The 21,405-nt window shown below is 44.0% G+C and overlaps 1 protein-coding gene across 4 annotated transcripts in view; it reads right to left on the reverse strand.

The window, feature by feature from the left end:
- The window catches only part of MAP3K7 (mitogen-activated protein kinase kinase kinase 7), a 271,033-nt gene that overhangs the window by 22,669 nt on the left and 226,959 nt on the right, over window positions 1-21,405 (reverse strand). The window lies entirely within an intron of this gene.

The following is a 21,405-nucleotide window of genomic DNA, read 5'->3' on the forward strand; positions in this document are numbered from 1 at the left end:
TCCTGTGTTTATTTGTTGTTTTGGTACTAACTCTATTGCTTCTTTCTGTAGCAATGCCTGAATTCTAGTCCTAGAAGATCTATATGTTGTTTAGACATATTGTGTGTTTTCGGTGGGATGTTTGGAGGGAATTTGAGAAATTCTATGCAATAACCATGCTGGATAATTGCTAAGACCCAAGTGTCTGTTGTTATTTCCTCCCAATGTTTGTAAAACTTGGTTAGTCTCCCCCCCACAGGTGTTATGTGTTGGGGATTTGTGACCTTGAAGTCACTGCTTGTTTGGTGGAGTTTTGGGACTTTGGAACTTTCCTCTATTCCTTTGAAATTGTCTCCCTCTATATTGTCCCCGAAAACCTCCCCGCTGATACTGGCTCTGGTAAGTGGGCTTTGTTTGTGAGGTTGTGGCTTCTGTGGTTTGCCCTCGAAACCCCCCACGAAATTGTGTCTTTCGAAATGTGCCTCTGCTCTGTGGGGAGTAGAGTGCGGCCATGTCTTTGGCCGTGTCAGTGACTTTCTTAAGTTTTTCGATCGCAGTGTCCACCTCCGGCCCAAACAACTGCTGTCCGTTGAATGGCATATTCAGCACAGCTTGCTGTATCTCTGGTTTAAATCCTGATGTACGCAGCCCCATGCATGTCTCCTTATTGTTACTGCTGTGTTGACAGTTCTAGCAGCTGTGTCTGCAGCATCCATTGCTGACCGTATCTGATTATTGGAGATACTCTGTCCTTCTTCTACTACTTGCTGCGCTCTTTTTTGGAACTCCTTGGGTAAATGTTCAATAAGGTGTTGTATCTCATCCCAATGGGCCCTATCATTTCTGGCTAGCAAAGCTTGCGAATTTGCAATACGCCACTGGTTTGCTGCCTGTGCCGCCACCCTTTTGCCTGCAGCATCGAATTTTCGACTTTCTTTATCTGGAGGTGGTGCATCTCCTGAAGTATGAGAGTTGGCTCTTTTGCGTGCTGCTCCCACTACAACAGAGTCTGGTGTTAGCTGTTGTGTAATGTACACTGGGTCTGTTGGTGGCGGTTTATATTTTTTATCTACTCTTGGAGTAATGGCTCTCCCTTTAACAGGCTCCTCAAACACTTGTTTGGAGTGTTTTAGCATTCCGGGTAGCATAGGAAGACTCTGATATTGGCTGTGTGTGGACGACAGTGTATTAAAAAGAAAGTCGTCTGCAATGGGCTCTGAATGAAGGCTGACATTATGAAATGCCGCTGCTCTTGACACCACCTGTGCGTAGCCTGTACTATCCTCTGGTGGCGATGGTTTAGCTGGATAGCATTCTGGACTATTATCTGACACTGGTGCATCATAAAGGTCCCATGCGTCAGGGTCATCTTGACTCATTCCTGTATGAGTTGGGGATTGCATCATTGGTGGAGTGGCTACCGGTGATAGTTGCGGAGAGTGATGTGGGGATGGTGGCGGTGTTACTTGTTTAGCCACCTTTGCGTGTGGCTGTTTGTCCTTGTCTTGGAAGGCAAGCTTGCGTTTCATTTTGACTGGAGGAAGAGTGCTGATCTTCCCTGTATCTTTTCGAATAAAGAGCCGTCTTTGTGTGTGATCTGGCTCTATTGTCTCTAATTCCTGTCCAAATCTATGTGTCTTCATTTGTGTGGACAGTCCTTGTTCCTCAGTGTAGGAACTTGTTTTCGGTTCCGAGGCCGGATATTTCGGTACCGAAACCTTTTCGGCTGCTTTTTTCGGCTCTGACGAAACCTTCTTTACTTTCGGCGTCGTGCTCTCTCGGTGCCAACCCGTTTCTGTGCCGCTGTCTCGGTGCCAAATCTTCTCTGAGCCACTATCTCGGGCCCGAGATTGCTGTGTGCCGGTATCTCGACCGGAGTCGGATGACTTCGACACCAGCTCGCCCTTTTTCGGTGCCGATGAACGGTCACCTATTTTTCGGGCTTAGCCATGGCCTGTTGGCGGTGGCGTCCCCTGGGCTTTAGCGCTTTTCTCGTGAGTTCTTGGTTTCGACGTCTTACTCACGGTTTTCGGCGTTTCCTCGGGCTCGATCTCCTCAGAGTCCGAATCCTGGGTGGAGAATGTTTCTTCCTCCTCCTCGAAACGCTGTTGTCCTGTCGGCGCCGACGCCATTTGCAGTCTTCTTGCTCTTCGGTCCCGGAGTGTCTTCCTGGACCGAAACGCTCGACAGGCCTCACAAGTATCCTCCTTGTGTTCTGGTGACAAACACAAGTTACAGACCAGATGTTGATCTGTATATGGATACTTGTTATGGCATTTTGGACAGAAGCGGAATGGGGTCCGTTCCATCAGCCTTAAAGAGACACGTGGCCGGGCCGACCAGGCCCCGACGGGGATGGAAAAAAACCCCGAAGGGCCACCGGAGCTCTTCTTAATTCGGTGTCGATCTGTTGTAACTAACCCGATACCAAACGCAAACAATACCGACGATTTTTCCGAAATTCTAACTAACTTTCCGACCCGAAACACGGAGCGAAAAGGAACACGTCCGAACCTGATGGCGGAAAAAAACAAATCTAAGATGGAGTCGACGCCCATGCGCAATGGAGTCGAAATGGGAGGAGTCCCTCGGTCTCGTGACTCGAAAAAAGACTTCTTCGAAGAAAAACAACTTGTAACACTCCGAGCCCAACACCAGATGGCGGGATGTGCACAGCATGTGTATCTGCAGCTACACATGCCATCGAACATATATATATATATGTACAAATGCTTGTTTTAACTTAAACGGCTACAGGCTCCCGGGGAGGCGGGAGGGCGCATGTGAATCTGCAGCAGAACATGCCACGAACAGATGTACACTGGTTAAGTGACATTTTCCGTTCAATGGCATGTGTAACTGCAGATACACATGCTATGCATAGACTACAAAGCAGTTTTCCTCCCATAAGCAGTGGTCAGCCTGTAGGAGTTGAAGTTGTTTGAAATAGTGTTCTTAGTACAGCCTGTCCTACTGTTGCTTGTTGTGTTGCTAACACATTTACACAGTAATGCTTGGTAAATGTATGGGGTGTTGACCAAGTGGCTGCTTTACAGATTTCTGTCATTGGTATATTTCCTAAAAAGGCCAATGTTGCTCCTTTTTTCTGGTGGAATGTGCTTTTGGTGTTACCTAAAAGCCAAAAGGCAGCAATTAGTAACACGTTTGGATGCATTTTACTATCCATCTAGCTAACCCTTGTTTTGAGATTGGATTACCAGTATTTGGCTTTTGGAACGCCACAAATAACTGTTTAGTTTTTCTAAATGATTTAGTCCTATCAATGTAATACATTATAGCTCCTTTAATGTCTAATGTATGTAGCGCTCTTTCTGCTACTGAGTGTTGCTGTGGGAAGAAGACTGGAAGTTCCACGGTTTGATTAATTTAAAACAGTGAAATCACCTTAGGTAGGAATTTTGGGTTTGTTCGAAGTACTACGTTATGTTTGTGTACTTGTATGAAGGGTTGCTCAATAGCGAAAGCTTGTATTTCACTAACTCTCCATAATGAAGTGACTGCAACGAGGAATGCAACTTTCCATGTTAGGTATTGAATATGACACGAATGCATAGGTTCAAATGGTGGACCCATGAGTCGTGTGAGTACAATATTTAGATTCCATGAAGGCGGCATTGGGGGTGTTCTTGGTGGTATGATACATTTTAGTCCTTCCATGAAGGCTTTGATAACAGGAACTCTGAATAGAGAGGTGTGTTGTATATTTTGCAAATACGCTGAAATTGCAGTGAGATGTATTTTGATGGATGAAAAGGCTAAATTTGCCTTTTGCAGATGAAGCAAGTAATCTACAATGTCTTGTAATGGTGCTGAAAGAGGGGCAATCTGTTTGGATTGACAGTAAAACACAAACCTTTTCCATTTGTTTGCATAACACTGACTGGTAGGGAGTTTTCTAGCTTGTTTAATTACTTCCATACATTCTGTTGGAAGATGTAGATATCCAAACTCTAAGACTTCAGGAGCCAAATCGCTAGATTGAGTATTGCTGGATCTGGATGCCTGATCAGTTATCTGTTTTGTGTTAACAGATCTGGTCTGTTGGGCAGTTTGATGTGTGGTACTACTGACAGGTCTAACAATGTCGTGTATCAGGATTGACGTGCCCATGTTGGTGCTAAAAGTATGCGTTTGTTTTGACGCAGTTTGTTGACAAGAAATGGAATGAGGGGGAGAGGGGGAAAAGCGTAAGCAAATTTCCCTGACCAGTTGATCCATAGAACATTGCCTTTGGATAGAGGGTGTGGGAACCTGGATGCGAAGCTTTGACATTTTGCGTTTTAGCTGGTGGCGAATAGGTCTATGTCTGGTGTTCCCCAGTGATGAAAGTATGTTTGAAGTACTTGGGGATGAATTTCCCACTCGTGTGTTTGTTGATGACCTCAGCTGAGAACATCTGCTAATTGGTTGTGTATCCCTGGAATGTATTGTGCTACACAGTGAATAATGTTGTGTAATACCCAATGTCAAATCTTTTGTGCTAGAAGGGACAATTGCGATGAGTGGGTCTCTCCTTGTTTGTTTAGGTAATACATTGTAGGCATGTTGTCTGTTTTGATCAGAATGTGTTTGTGAACTAAAAGAGGTTGAAAGGCTTTGAGTGCTAGGAATACGGCTAGCAATTCAATGTGATTTATGTGAAGTTGTTTGTGTTTGTTGTCCCATTGTCCTTGAATGTTGTGATTGTTGAGGTGTGCTCCCCATCCAATCATTGATGCATCTGTTGTAAGTGTGGTTTGAGGCACAGGGTCTTGAAATGACCACCCTTTGTTTAAATTTGTGGAATTCCACCACTGAAGCGATATGTGTGTTTGGCGGTCTATCAACACTAGATCTTGAAGCTGACCATGTGCTTGTGACCATTGTTTTGTAAGGCACTGTTGTAAGGGCCGCATGTTTAGTCGCTTTCAGGACAATGGCGATGCATGATGCCATCATGCCCAACAGTTCAATTGCAAATTTGACTGTGTACTGTTGGTTTCACTGAATTTGTGCTAATACATTGTAGAATGTTTGTACTCTTTGTGGACTTGCAAGTGCTGTTTGCGTATTTAGTGTGGCTTCTAAATACTGTTGAATTTGCGCTGGTTGCAAGTGAGATTTTTGGTAGTTTATTGAGAACCCTAGAGTATGTAGGGTTTGTATTACATAATGTGTATGGGTTTGACACTGTGTCTTGCTGTTGGATTTTATTAGTCAGTTGTCAAGATATGGAAAGACATGGATGTGTTGCCTTCTTAGGTAGGCTGCCACTACAGCAAGGCATACTGTAAATACTCTGGGAGCTGTTGTTATCCCGAAGGGTAACACTTTGAACTGGTAATATTTTCCATGTATTACAAACCTGAGATATTTTCTGTGCGCTGGATGGATGGGTGTGTGAAAATACGCATCCTTGAGGTGTAATGTCGCCATGAAATCTTGTTGTAGCAGTGGGACTACATCCTGTAGTATTACCATGTGAAAGTGTTCTGATAGGATGTAAAGAATTAGAGTTCCGAGATCTAGTATTGGTCTCAAGGTTCCATCTTTTGGGGGATTAAGGAAGTACAGGGAGTAAACCCCTGTTCCTATTTGATGTTGTGGTACAAGATCTATGGCTTGTTTGAGTAATAGTGACTGTACTTCTGTTTGCAACATGGAGATGTGTTGGGAGGAGAGTTTGTGTGGTTTTGGAGGTATATCTGGAGGAATTTGTGCGAATTCTATGCAGTAACCATTGTGGATAATGGATAATACCCAATTGTCTGTTGTAATGGGTAACCAATTTTTGTGGAACGTTTGCAGTCTTCCTCCGACAGGAGAAGTGTGATGAGGGAAGATGTGGAGCAATGTCACTGTTTTCTGTGTAAGGTTTGTTTTGTTGGCTGATATTTTCCCCTACCTCTAGGGAATTGGCCTTTGTAAGTTCCACTAAACCTACCTCGTTGGTACTGAGGCTGGTAAGATGGTTTTGATTGTGAGGTGTATGCCTCAGCTGTTTGGGCTCTAAAACCACCCCTGTATTGAGGCTTTTGTAATGAACCTCTGTACTGTGTAGTATACAGAGCACCCATGGCTTTAGCAGTGTCTGAGTCCTTTCTCATTTTTTCGATGGCCGTATCAACCTCAGGGCCAAATGAAAATGTCACTTACCCAGTGTACATCTGTTCGTGGCATCAGTCGCAGTAGATTCGCATGTTCTGCAATAGCTCGCCATCTGGTGTTGGGCCGGAGTGTTACAAGTTGTTTTTCTTCGAAGAAGTCTTTCGAGTCACGGGACCGAGTGACTCCTCCTTTTGTCTCCATTGCGCATGGGCGTCGACTCCATCCTCGATTGTTTTTCCCCGCAGAGGGTGAGGTAGGAGTTGAATTGTAGTAATAGTGCCCATGCAATGGAGTGACTAAGTATGCACTTATTTAAGGTTGAGATGATACATATATAAATAATTGAAGGTAACTTCCAAACTGCTACAGGCTCCCGGGGAGGCGGGTGGGCACATGCGAATCTACTGCGACTGATGCCACGAACAGATGTACACTGGGTAAGTGACATTTTCAGTTCGATGGCATCTGTCGCTGTAGATACGCATGTTCTGCAATAGACTAGTAAGCAGTTATTTCCCCAAAAGCGGTGGATCAGCCTGTAGGAGTGGAAGTAGTCTGAAATAATGTCCTTAATACAGCTTGACCTACTGTGGCTTGTTGTGCGGATAACACGTCTACACAGTAGTGCTTGGTGAATGTGTGAGGCGTAGACCATGTGGCTGCCTTACATATTTCTTGCATTGGGATGTTTCCTAGAAAGGCCATGGTAGCACCTTTCTTTCTGGTTGAGTGTGCCCTTGGTGTAATGGGCAGCTGTCGTTTAGCTTTAAGGTAGCAGATTTGGATGCATTTAACTATCCATCTGGCTATACCTTGTTTTGAAATTGGGTTTCCTGCATGAGGTTTTTGAAATGCAATAAAGAGTTGTTTAGTCTTTCTGATGTTCTTTGTTCTGTCAATGTAATACATTAATGCTCTTTTGACATCTAATGTATGTAGTGCCCTTTCAGCTACGGTATCTGGCTGTGGAAAGAACACCGGAAGTTCCACTGTTTGATTTAGATGGAAGGGTGAAATAACCTTTGGCAAAAATTTAGGATTGGTCCTTAGGACGACTTTATTTTTGTGTAGTTGTATAAAAGGTTCCTGTATAGTAAACGCCTGAATCTCGCTTACTCTTCTCAGGGAAGTAATGGCGATGAGAAATGCCACCTTCCAGGTTAGGAACTGTATGTCGCAGGAGTGCATGGGTTCAAAAGGTGGACCCATAAGTCTAGTTAGGACAACATTTAGGTTCCATGAAGGAACAGGTAGTGTTCTTGGTGGTATAATTCTCCTAAGGCCCTCCATGAATGCTTTAATGACTGGTATTTTATATAGGGAAGTTGAATAGGTAGTCTGCAGGTATGCAGATATTGCTGCAAGGTGAATCTTAATGGAAGAGAAAGCTAGGTTAGATTTTTGTAAGTGAAGCAAGTAACCCACTACATGTTCTGGAGTTGTGTGTAATGGTTGTATTTGATTAATATGGCAGTAGCAAACAAACCTCTTCCATTTACTTGCATAGCAGTGCCTGGTGGATGGCCTTCTTGCTTGTTTTATGACTTCCATACATTCTTGGGTAAGTTGTAAGTGCCCGAATTCTAGGATTTCAGGAGCCAGATTGCTAGATTCAGCGATGCTGGATCTGGGTGTCTGATCTTTTGGTTGTGCTGTGTCAACAGATCTGGCCTGTTGGGCAATTTGATGCAGGGTACCACTGATAGGTCTAGCAGCGTTGTGTACCAGGGTTGCCTTGCCCAAGTTGGTGCTATCAATATGAGTTTGAGTTTGCTTTGACTGAGTTTGTTTACCAGGTAAGGAAGGAGAGGGAGAGGAGGAAAAGCGTAAGCAAATATCCCTGACCAGTTCATCCATAGGGCATTGCCTTGGGATTGTTTGTGTGGGTATCTGGATGCGAAGTTTTGGCATTTTGCGTTCTCCCTTGTCGCAAACAAGTCTATCTGAGGTGTTCCCCAGAGTTTGAAATAAGTGTTCAGTATTTGGGGGTGAATTTCCCATTCGTGGACCTGTTGGTGATCTCGAGAGAGATTGTCTGCGAGTTGATTTTGTATCCCTGGTATAAACTGTGCAATTAGGCGAATTTGGTTGTGAATTGCCCAATGCCAAATTTTTTGTGCTAACATGCTTAACTGCGTGGAGTGCGTCCCTCCCTGCTTGTTTAGATAATACATTGTTGTCATGTTGTCTGTTTTGACGAGAATGTATTTGTGAACTATTATTGGTTGGAAAGCTTTTAGTGCTTGAAAAACTGCAAGAAGTTCTAGGTGATTGATATGCAGTTTTGTTTGATGTACGTTCCATTGTCCTTGTATGCTGTGTTGATCGAGGTGTGCTCCCCACCCTGTCATGGAAGCATCTGTTGTTATTACGTATTGTGGCACTGGGTCTTGAAAAGGCCGCCCCTTGTTTAAATTTATGTTGTTCCACCACAGAAGCGAGAGGTAAGTTTGGCGGTCTATTAACACCAGATCTAGAAGGTGACCCTGTGCTTGAGACCACTGTGATGCTAGGCATTGTTGTAAGGGCCTCATGTGCAGTCTTGCGTTTGGGACAATGGCTATGCATGATGACATCATGCCTAGGAGTTGTAATACCATCTTTGCTTGTATCTTTTGTGTTGGATACATGCGTTGTATGATGGTGTTGAAATTTTGAATTCTTTGTGGACTTGGAGTGGCTACTCCTTTTGATGTGTCTATTATGGCTCCCAGGTATTGTTGTACCTTGCGTGGCCGAATCTTGGATTTTGTGAAATTGACGGTGAACCCTAGTTTGAAGAGGGTTTGTATGATATGATTTGTGTGATTTGAGCACTCTATTAACGAATGGGCCTTGATTAGCCAGTCGTCTAGATATGGGAACACATGTATTTGCTGCCTTCTGATGTGTGCAGCGACTACCGCTAGACATTTGGTAAAGACTCTTGGTGCGGTTGTTAATCCGAAAGGCAGTACCTTGAATTGGTAATGTATTCCTTTGAATACAAACCTTAGGTATTTCCTGTGCGATGGGTGAATTGGTATATGGAAATAAGCATCCTTGAGGTCTAAAGTTGCCATGTAGTCGTGCAGCTTTAGCAATGGCAATACTTCTTGTAGTGTGACCATGTGGAAGTGGTCTGATTTGATGAAAGTGTTGACTACTCTGAGGTCTAGGATTGGTCTCAGTGTTTTGTCCTTCTTTGGTATCAGAAAGTACAGTGAGTAAACTCCTGTGTTTATTTGTGTGTTTGGCACTAATTCGATTGCATTCTTTTGCAATAGTGCCTGCACTTCTATCTCTAGGAGATTGGAATGGTGTGTTGTTAAATTTTGTGCTTTTGGTGGTATGTTTGGAGGGAACTGTAGAAATTCTATGCAGTAACCATGTTGGATAATTGCTAGAACCCAAGTGTCTGTAGTGATTTTCTCCCATGCTCTGTAATAATGACCTATTCGTCCCCCCACTGGTGTTGTGTGGAGGGGGTGAGTGACATGTGAGTCACTGTTTAGTAGTAGGGGTTTTGGGGCTTTGGAATCTTCCTCTATTTCTAGGGAATTGCCCTCCTCTATATTGTCCCCGAAAACCTCCTCTATACTGTCCTTGGTAACTGGACGGTGTGGCTTGTGAGGTGCTGGCTTGTGTGCTTTGACCCCGAAACCCCCCTCGAAAGGGCGTTTTACGGAATGAGCTGTAATTCCCTCTGCTCTGCGGGGAGTAGAGTGCGCCCATGGCTTTGGCAGTGTCCGTATCTTTTTTGAGTTTCTCAATCGCTGTGTCCACTTCTGGACCGAACAGTTCTTTTTCATTAAAAGGCATATTGAGAACTGCTTGTTGAATCTCTGGTTTAAATCCAGACGTTCGGAGCCATGCATGCCTTCTGATAGTTACAGATGTATTAATTGTCCGTGCAGCTGTATCTGCAGCGTCCATGGAGGAGCGGATCTGGTTGTTGGAGATGGCCTGTCCCTCCTCAACCACTTGTTTTGCCCTATTTTGGAAGTCTTTGGGCAGATGTTCAATGAGATGTTGCATCTCGTCCCAGTGGGCTCTGTCATAGCGCGCAAGTAGTGCCTGGGAGTTCGCGATGCGCCACTGGTTTGCAGCTTGTGCTGCGACTCTTTTACCAGCTGCATCAAACTTGCGGCTTTCTTTATCTGGGGGTGGTGCATCTCCAGATGTGTGAGAGTTGGCCCTTTTCCTAGCTGCTCCTACAACAACAGAGTCTGGTGGCAGCTGTGTTGTGATGAAAGCCGGGTCTGTAGGAGGCGGCTTATACTTTTTTTCCACCCTTGGTGTGATTGCCCTACTTTTGACCGGGTCCTTAAATATGTCTTTTGCGTGCCGGAGCATACCAGGGAGCATAGGCAGGCTTTGGTAGGAGCTGTGGGTGGAGGAGAGTGTGTTGAACAGGAAATCATCCTCGACCTGTTCTGAGTGGAGGCTTACGTTGTGAAATTGTGCTGCTCTAGCCACCACCTGAGAGTACGCGGTGCTGTCTTCTGGTGGAGATGGTTTTGTAGGGTATGCCTCTGGGCTGTTATCTGACACTGGGGCGTCGTATAGGTCCCATGCGTCCTGGTCTTGGTCACCCTGGCTCATGGTGGTGTGAGCTGGGGAGTGTGATGGCGTTTGTGCTGGTGAAACGTTAATCACGGGCGGAGGAGAGGGTGGTGGTGTAACTCTTTTCACCACTTTTGGTTGTGGTGCTTGTTCCGTCTGGAACTCCAACCTTCTCTTTCTCCTAATGGGGGGAAGGGTGCTTATTTTTCCTGTCCCCTGCTGAATGAAGATACGCTTTTGCGTATGGTCCGCATCAGTTGCTTGTAGCTCTTCCTCAAACCTATGCTTCTGCATTTGGGAGGTTAGCGAGTGCTCTTCTGTATAAGAGCCTGAAGCTGGGTCGCTTGCAGTTTGTTTCGGCGTCGAAACTGTGTCTGCGTGTTTTTTCGGCTCCGAGGTGACTTTTTTCCTTTTCGGGGCCGAAACCTCTCGGCGTCGATCTGTTTCGGTGCCGCTGTCTCGGCGTCGAGCCGTGTCCACACCGGCATCTCGGTGTCGAGGCTTGTCTCCAGCACTTTCTCGGTCCCGAGAAGGCTGCGTGCCGGTGTCTCGACCGGAGTCGGACGATCTCGGCACTGTTTGGGCCTTTTTCGGTGCCGACGGTCGGTCACCGATTTTATGGGTTGAGCCATGGCCTGGTGGCAGTGGCGTCCCCTGGGCCTTGTAAATGTTTCTTTGTGTGGTTTTCGACGTCTTACTCACGGTTTGTGTATCGTCGAATCCTTCGGAGTCTGAGTCTTGGATCGAGAAGGTACCTTCCTCTTCCTGTTCCTCGAACTCCCGTCGGGCTGTCGGTGCGGACGCCATTTGAAGTCTTTTGGCTCGACGGTCTCGGAGTGTTTTTCGGGACCGGAACGCACGACAGGCCTCGCAGGTGTCTTCGCTGTGCTCCGGTGACAGGCACAGGTTGCAGACCAAGTGTTGGTCTGTGTAGGGGTATTTATTGTGGCATTTGGGGCAGAAACGGAACGGGGTCCGTTCCATCGGCGTTCTTCAGCACGCGGTCGGGCCGACCAGGCCCCGACGGTGGATCGAAAAATTACCCCGAAGGGCACCGGAGCTCTTCGATCTTCGATGCGGTGTTGAATGTAAGTATGCCGATCCCGAACGCAACAATACCGACGAAAATCTTCCGAAATTAACTATTTTTTCTGTTCCGAAACTCGGAGCGACAGGAACACGTCCGAACCCGATGGCGGAAAAAAAAACAATCGAGGATGGAGTCGACGCCCATGCGCAATGGAGACAAAAGGAGGAGTCACTCGGTCCCGTGACTCGAAAGACTTCTTCGAAGAAAAACAACTTGTAACACTCCGGCCCAACACCAGATGGCGAGCTATTGCAGAACATGCGTATCTACAGCGACAGATGCCATCGAACAAGATGTTTCTCATTAAATGGCATGCTAAGAACAGCCTGCTGGATTTCTAGTTTAAACCCTGCCGACCGAAGCCATGCGTGTCTCCGAATGGTGACAGCAGTATTGAGTGTCCTAGCTGCTGTATCTGCTGAGTCTAGAGCTGACCTTATCTGGTTATTAGTAATAGCCTGCCCTTCTTCGACTATTTGCTGTGCTCTCTTTTGTTGGTCTTTTGGGAGATGCTGGATGATACCTTTCATCTCGTCCCAGTGGGCCCTATCATACTTAGCCAGTAGTGCTTGGGAGTTGGCTATTCTCCATTGATTAGCTGCTTGTGATGCCACTCTTTTACAAGCAGCATTGCATTTCCTGTTTTCCTTGGTGGTGGTGCATCACCAGATGACTGGGAGTTGGCCCTTTTCCTTGCCACACTGACAACTACGGAGGTAGCTGTTGGGTAATGAATCCCGGATCAGAGGGAGGCGGCTTATATTTTTTCTCCACTCTGGGAGTGATGACCCTGGCTTTAACTGGCTCTTGAAAAATTTGATGTGCATGTTTCAACATGTCTGGAAGGGTGGGAAGGGACTGCTAAGTAGTGTGAGTGGAGAATAATGTATTAAAGAGAAAATCATCCTCAAGAGGCTCGGTGTGCATGGCTACGTTATGGTATGACGCTGCCCTAGCTAAAACCTGAGTGTATGAAGTGCTATCTTCTCGTGGCGATGGTTTTGAAGGATAGCAGTCTGGGCTGTTATCAGAAATGGGATCATCGTAGAGATCCCATGGGTTGACATTGTCTTGTTGTGAATGTGCAGAGTGTACTGGAGACTGTGCAGGTTTAGGGGTAGTAGATGGAGATACAGTCAGGTGAGGAGAATGAGGAGGAGACTGATGAGGTGAGAATTGCGGAGGCAGAGTTTTTTGTTTGGGTCTTGGCACTTTAGCTGGTGACTGATCAGTGTCCAATTGTCCTTGAAAGGCTAACTTCCTCTTAGTTTTGAGAAGAGGTGCATTTAGGATCTTGCCAGTGTCTTTATGAATATGAATTCTGGCCTGCCTTTCATCAAATTCCTCCATTTGTGTGAGTTCTTCCGAAAATCTATGGCTTTCTTTAAGTTGTTTTGAAAGTCCATGCTCCTCTGTGTAGATGGGTCTTTTTGGCTCCGAAGCCGGTTTTCTCAGGATCGAAAGGCTTAGAGTGGAAGTTGGCCTCGGCTTCAACAGGGATTTTCGAGGCTTCGACTCAGAGCCTGTGCTCCGGCTCGAGTCCGAAGGCTTCGTGGCGTGGCCTTTCTCGGTGCCGAAGTTGTTGCTTGGTCACTGGAAGTCTTTTTGCGGGTGGAGCCATGGCCTTCCGGCAGTGGCGTTCCCGAGGCCTTGTGTTTGGGCTTGGATTGGACAGGGGCAGGCGTACTCACGTGCTGTCCTGCCGTGACCAGTCTGACCTCCTCGGACTCGTGCTCAGAGTCGGACCCTCAAACGGAGACTGCGGTGTGCATAATCTCCTCTTCCTCCATGTCGAGATGTTTGGTGCTTCTCAACGCCATTTCCAACCTTTGCGCTCTTCTGTCTCGTAGAGTCTTCTTCGAGCGGAAGGATCTGCAGGCCTTGCAAGTATCCTCTCGATGGTCTGGAGAAAGACAAAGGTTACAGACGAGATGATGGTCTGTATATGGGAACTTGGCGTGGCACCGAGTGCAGAAGATAAATGGGGTCCGGACCATGAGGCTTCGACAAGGCTTCGGTCGGCCCGAACAGGCCCGAGTTGGGCACGGGTGCCCCGAAGGGCGAGTAAAGAAGTTGGATCTGCCAGTACCGAAGTGTCGATGATAGATGATACGTGATCTAAATAATATCGACAAATTGGAGAGATTTCAGGACTTTTCCGACTCAAACTACCGGAGCAAAAAGAAACACGTCCGAACACGATGGTGGAAAGAAGACAATCTAAGATGGAGTCGATGCCCATGCACAATGGAGCCGAAGAGGAGGAGTCACTTGATCCTGTGACTCAAAAGCACTTCTTCGAAGAAAAACAACTTGTAACACTCCGAGCCCAACACTAGATGGCAGGACCTATGCACAGCATGTATATATCTGCAGCTACACATGCCATCGAAGACACACACACACATATATGTATATATACATACATATACAGAGACGGAGAGGAGGGAGAGAGAGATAAATTAAAGGTTTAAGTGATATTGAAAGGATATAACTAAACTTTAAAAACTGTTAATAGGAGATTTGTCAATTATAATTTAGTGAAATAAGTATAGATCACATCTTGTCATGCACTGCTTCTCACCTCCCATTTGACATCACTCATGACATGTTAAGTGACATCACTGATGACATCATCCACGATATTTCTAAACATTACTACAATTTCAAACTAAAGTGTCACTTTAACCTTTCTTTTCCCCTTTGAATCTGTGTTTTATCATATTCTAAGCGGAGTTTACACCCAAAACTCTCTGGCAACCTTCTGCCAACCCACTCTGCTTAAGCTATGCACAGCAGTAAGATTGCCGCATGGCCTGGTCTCTGGCTACGCCCTCCATCCATCCCTCGCATGTGGTTGGCCACAGGACTTGGCCTGTGGTCAGGCCTTCCACCCAACCTCCTGCTGCAGAAAGCTTTCTGCTATACATAGTGTGGGGGGATGGCTGAAGGGCATGACATCCGGCCAGGCTCTGCCCCAAACGCTTGCAGCATCCCACTCCATGCTGCACTCGACCGTTGCCCTTTAGGGCACTCAAGACCAGATCTTTAAAAGATGAGATTTCTGTATCATCTCAAATCTTATCTTTCAGCAACTCAGATCTGCTTATGTTGTGTGGACATAATTAAGGCAACCTGGAAACTCAGAGTTAAGTATTTTGCAGCCAAGAAGCATCCCAGTGTGCAGGGTAATAATTAGGATTGTATCATTAACCTATATATGATTTAGAATTACCATTAGAGGTAGAAGAGATGGAATATGGAGAAGATGATTAAGACTTACATTCTTTATTTGAGGAAAAGCTATGGTCTATTAAATGTGTGGAGTCATCCTGGAAACACACCTATTTGCTTTTAATTATTTCTTTGAAAGATCTGATACTGCAATGGTCACAATAATACTGCAATCTTATGTTACTTTGACGATTAGGTATTTTGCATGGGATGGGACAGTTTGACAAACATAGATAATATCTCAAACTGCATTAGTAACATAGATGATTCATTTTCATATGAAGTACAACTCTGGATGAATTCATTATACACTGAATGATAAGATGTGGAATTTAAATTGGCTTCTACTGTGATTGTTTCTAAAGCAGATAATTTGGTTTTAAAGAAGTTTGGTAAAGAAAACAGAAACCTGTCTGTAAAATTTCAGTGAGGGGACCTCAACTAGATCTGTATTACATGCATTTAGCTGTCATCACATACCTTTGACAATATTCTATACGTAGAATGTTCCAAACATCTCTGTACAAATAATCAGGATTATAGCAGTACTAAAGATGATATGGTGGAATATTTGTATCTACGATATATGGCATTATCAAGGTAAAGATGACATAGTTGAAAGTGAAGAATCTGCATGCTGACAATTCTCTTCCAACATACCTTGAACAACGATCTATGGGAAACAGATCATCATTAGACTGCTTACCAAATATTTTACTCAGGCTGTGAGCTTTAAATTGATTTTTCAGAAACTTTAATACATCCTGACCAGTGATCGGGTTAGGTAATTTACGTGACAAACCTTGTTATTTTTGTTTAAAGATGGGATCTACCGGCTTAGCTGTCGATGAGACTGCTATTTTGCCACAAGTTAACAGTTATGATTTAGATATCAAGGTTTTTTAAATGTGGAAACAACACTTTGATGCTAAACAAATGTTCTCAATTGAGTGTATAAAATGGCAGGAACATTGAAATAGACCACTCTGTGCATTTTTACAGAATTAAATGTACTACCATTGTGCATGATCAATATTGTTAAATTCATGATTTTACCTATTGCCATTTTTACCCTCTCCAGAGGTTAGTGTACAAATTGTTCTCTAACTCATTGATATTAGTATAAGTAATACACAATATGGACTAAGAAGGCAATGGTGCAGAGAACAGATCACTAATTTTCAACTAACGTGACATATTACAATTATAGAAATAATATTATTGTACAGATTTTTGTACCAGTTAACACTTTAATACACTCCTAATTGTGTGGTTACTTCTTCATGCTAACTGGGGAGTAACGTCTGTTATTGGAAAGCAAACCTGTGCAAATTGATTATGGACCAGCACGTGTATTTGTAATTGGCAATTATTTAAAGTGACATTTAAATGGCTAGGTTACCCAGACGAAGTCCATAGAGGGAACTGCAACTTTTCTGCTGGACTTTGTTCAATACCGTTTTTTTCTTTAAATATGGATTCAAAAAAATTAGAACTTTTAATAACCTGTTTCACCCTTGCTTCTTGAGGTGAATTATGTTGTTGTGGAATCAAGTGAATGTAACCATCAGGGAAATATTCTTAATTTCGCAATGGCAGTATATCAGTTTTTAATTTTAGCCGGGCAAATGTGCATTGGCTCGAAAGGAGATGTCACGAGGAACATTATCACAAAATTAAAATCCCACTATAGCAATGAACGACATGGAAGAAAACATGATGCAATCCTTTCATAAAGTGGTGACCTAAAAAACGAAGGCTGGTCAGAGAGGCACATGAAGGTAACAGTAGCCAAATAGACTTTGACTGGCAACTTCCAAGCCCTGTTGGTCAAGAGAGTGCACAAAATTCAGAACATTGAAAAGTTGGAACTGGAAAAGATCAACACATTCAGACTGTTATTATTCAACAAGCTTACTCCTCCATCAAGCAAAAATGGATTTTCGAGTGGGTTTCCTGGCAGCCAAGTGGCCACTTCTGAAGGTAAAGAGAGGTCTTCAAGTTGCTACTGTTCAATCATTCTGCATGCATGAAGCTCACCGATCCGAGGATTACGACAGAGAACCTGACCATCTTGCAGCAAGAGCAAGTGCACCCTGCTGGGCTAAGGAAGTAAAGTGTTGAGTTCCAAAAGATCGGTGTACCAAATCCAAGCTCAACCAGGTATTATTAGGATTGGCTGTGCTGGATTCACCCATACACACCACTAAGGTAATCTGTGATTGTAGGGGCTGAATGGTCAACTCATCAATAAATTGGAAGGGCACATTTACCAATGGAGTACGGAAAAGACTTTTGAACCTGTACCTGAGCTGAGACTCCCCTAATGGTGGAGCAACTGATTTTTCAAGCATCATGGGTCCTTACTCTCAATCTGGCATATGGCATCAAAAGAATGCTCTACGCCAGCCGCCTTAACAGGCATAAGACTTGCATACTGAATTTGGTGTCCAAGACAAACTCAATAGTAATAGTCCAAAGATCTCCAATCCTATCTCCAATCTCCAATCCTGAGGAGGAAAAGCCTTCATACAAGTTGTGCCTAGCACTACACCTATGGAATTAAGACTGCGCAAATCAGATGAGACTCAAGATGTGCAGAAATGTCTTGTGTCTGATTGCTAGATGTTCTGGGACTAGCATATGGGACCCACATTCACTACCAGGCATCCAAGTAAAGAATCATGGAGGCTCCCAACCAATTTAAGGAAACCACCACAACAGCCAAGCATGCTGTTGCTCAACTGTTTCTGAATTGCACCAGGTAGGATTCAGGTCGCTCACCTTAAGGCATTCTCCAGTAAATAGTATGTCCATTGAGTTGCTTAGACATCCCATGAGAAGCCTGTGGAGAGCATTCAGTTGTGGTTGTGCAAGGAAACAGCCATGTCCACAGACCAAGGCACTGAATCAGCAAAGTGCAAGCCACACTTTTTTGTGCATATGTGCTCAGGCCATCATTGACTATATCCAAAAAACAATTTTTCCTGTGATCAGGAAGACAGATATCAGTCATTTTCTCTACCGTTAGTTGCCAAGAAGGCATGTGACACTAGCCACACAAAAAACTACATTTTTGATCCAAAGAGTCAAACCTCTCAGACTCGAGGGGCCAGAGAAAAGGCATTCAAGTTCAGAACAGTGAGAAATGCTTGACTGTCTGATGTTGGGTGTGATAACAGAAAGTTTGGGTCCAAAGTGGCCAGTCTGCTTTGTCATTCATTCTACCTATGGACTGCTGGGGCGGAAAAGGGTTTCTCACATGCAGCCAAAATCAGTTCCAAAATGCTTTGCTGAAAGGATGCAGCAGCTCTGACACAACAAAAGATGGCTGCAAGATGTCAATAAAAATGCTGTACTTTGCCTCAATGGTAGGTAAAGACCACTCCTAGGCATCTGCAGCTTTCTATACAACTGAGGTGAGCAAACTGATTGCACCTGAGGGAGGCCCAGAGGGGTAATGCATACCCCCTTCGGGAGGAGAAGTACTGAGGCCACTAGCATGTAGGTCCATGAAAAAGACAGCATCAATATGGTAAGAGCGATGGAGGTGATCAGCCTCTGAGTGACGATCCTCTATGCAGTCATAGTCTTTGCACAGCACTGCTGGAGCGTCGGGGTTCCCAACAGAATATGTCCTTCATTTGGGAAAATCTCTGGGCCCTAGTGAGGTGCTTTGGTGAGTTCAGTCATGAAAAGAGGCAGAAACATTTTCTTTTGTTGCTGACAATGTGTGGTGACTTCAAGGGTGGAAGCAGTGTTGTAGTTGGATAAAAAGGCAGAATTGGGGTTGGCACTAGAACTAGCGGAGCTTGGCACCTTGGAAGGCATTTGCTCTTTCATGAAAAGCACCATGGCTGGAGCCTGAGGTGGTGCAGAGAAGGGGGTGCCAGATTCGCCAAACCATAGGAGTGGGCCAACCCTTGGGGATTGGCACAGAAGGTAAGGGACCATCCTGAATACAGCCACCATGGCCTTAATAAAAAGAACTTTACTTGGCTCGGTTAGTCAGACGGAGACGTTTAGAATTTGTAATTTGTAATTTATATATATATATATATATATATATATATATACACACACACCCAATATTTACCCAGTGCCTGTCACCTACACCAGGTTCAAAAAGGAAAAAAAAATATATATATTTTTGACATTCCGTGGAACAGCAGACCAGCTACAGCGCTCAGTGGGGGAACCCGAAGAGTTGCAGTGGATTTGCAGAACCAGGGGAGTGGCAAAAATAAATAAATGTGGATGGCTACCCTACTACACGCTGTGCACTGCAAAGGCCATGCGAGTCTGGGGCCTGCAAGCCTGGGGTGTGCCCTGAGGGGAGTTGGGCATACCCTGCACCTAACCCCACACCGTGCACGACACAAGACCATGAAAGGTGTGGTCACCATGGGGGTTGGGCGCAGGGCCTGAATGCAGGCCAGGCCCTGCGGCCAACCCCACACTGAGCCTGGCTGACGGACATCTTACTTTACGTTAATAAAAAAATCCCAGAGAAATTCACTGAAAAAAAACAAAGGAGAAAGTGATAGTTATAGTTAGGTGTTTAAGAAAAACCTAAGAAATTCACTGAATAAGCAAAGTTAAAGGTATTATAGTTATGTGAAAATGTCATTTAAAACATACCGTTTAAAACAAAACCACTTAAATTTGCCAGTTATAGTTATTTTAAGCAACTATAACTCGTGCCTTCAAGTAACTGCAACTCGCACCGATGCCACTGCTAATTACCCACTAGGAACATTACTCATGACATGTTCTATGATACCACTGATAACATGACTACAACATCTGAAAAGAGATCATTCAAGAAAACACAGTGCATATGGAGAGCACAAGTTATAGTTACTTTTAGGGCATGAGTTATAGGTAGTTGAAGTAACGATAACTGGTGAATTTCAGTGGTTTCGTTCATTTAAAACAATATATTTATCTATAACGTCATTTGTGTTTGTAGGTATATTTTATGTTTGAAGCTGAGTACCTTAAAGTTTATTCTCTTTCCTGCAGGGAGTCAATATAGGATCTTCATTGGGTATTCAATATGATTAAGCCTATTCATGCTAAGGTGGATTCTTTGAAAGCCTCTTGTACTCTTCATATCTTTGTAAGGATATTTATTTGGTTGTCATTTTTCTATATCTATTAGTTCCACTTGCCATGTATATCAGAATATCTGTGTGATGAACCCACTCATTCGGTGCAGGGTCGTACTCAGCACTCCGTGTTGCATAATGAAGTACTGCAAGAGGCTGACTACATGCAGGTATTTGTAATATAACCTTGCTGCTAAGGGAGGTCATAATACTAATATGAAAACAGTAGACCCACCTCAACACTAAAGGGAAGAAGGTTACACTCCCTGGCAAAAGTTGGGGTTGAAATCTTTGAAAATATAAATTTTCATGAACTGGTTAATTAGTTAGCTAGTTAGTAAAGCGCATACAAGTATTAACTAGTTAGTAGTTCGTAAAATGCATCCTGGTATTAATAGGAAGAGATATTAATTGGTGGTAGATTACGCTGGCACTGATAAGAAAAGAAGAGTGACTTAAAAGGGAAGAGTAAGGACACTAAAGGAGGGGAGGCTGGAAATAATGTCCAGGGGCAGGAATACCCTGGCACCAACAAATATGCCGAAAGAGGCCTAGCACTGAAAACACGTGAAAACTCTGACATGAATGGGATCGTGAAATATCTTGCCACTAATGAAGGGCAGTAAAACATGTTTAACCTTTCATTGCCAGGGTATCCAAGCATTTATGACATTTTTACTTCATAAGTGTAGTGAAAGGGTTCCTTCACAGAAATGTAGTCTTACTCATGCAAACAAGCTCACATAAGCAGCCATGTTAAAATGTTTTTTTTTTTTTAAATAACGTATTCAAAACACCATTTAAACATTGCCGGTTGTGTTTCTGAAAGCACTGGCAGCCAACTTCAAATGGTTTCCGAATTACGTTATTAGTAACAAATAATGGAAGACTTCATTTTAAGACGTTACCGGCAAAAAATGTCTGCATGGGCAATGTATTTGGCAACAAAGGCCCAGTAGCCGTGCAGCTAGAGGTGGTCAAACCTCGCAAAAGTAAAATGAAAAGATAAATAAAAAAACAAAAATAAATATTAAAATTATAAGTAGTTTAATAAAAAAATATTGTATAGCGAGGTAGTTAAATTTGTCTGAAAGGCCAGACCTAACAAAGGAAAAGGGGGCATGCGGAGAGACTCCATAGAAGGGAAAGGTGTGCACAGGAAACTCAAGCTCGCAGAACTATGGAGGACTGAGACAACAAGGCAGCAAATGACGTGAAACATCACCCGACAATGTAATATGACACCGGAAATAAACAAACACCACCATATACATCTTTAAAAGTATAGCAGCATAACTATACAATGCATCACAATTGTCAATAAAATAAACTTAATGA

Source organism: Pleurodeles waltl, chromosome 5 (genome assembly GCF_031143425.1).
Source record: "Pleurodeles waltl isolate 20211129_DDA chromosome 5, aPleWal1.hap1.20221129, whole genome shotgun sequence".
Classification (NCBI taxonomy): Eukaryota; Metazoa; Chordata; class Amphibia; order Caudata; family Salamandridae; genus Pleurodeles; species Pleurodeles waltl.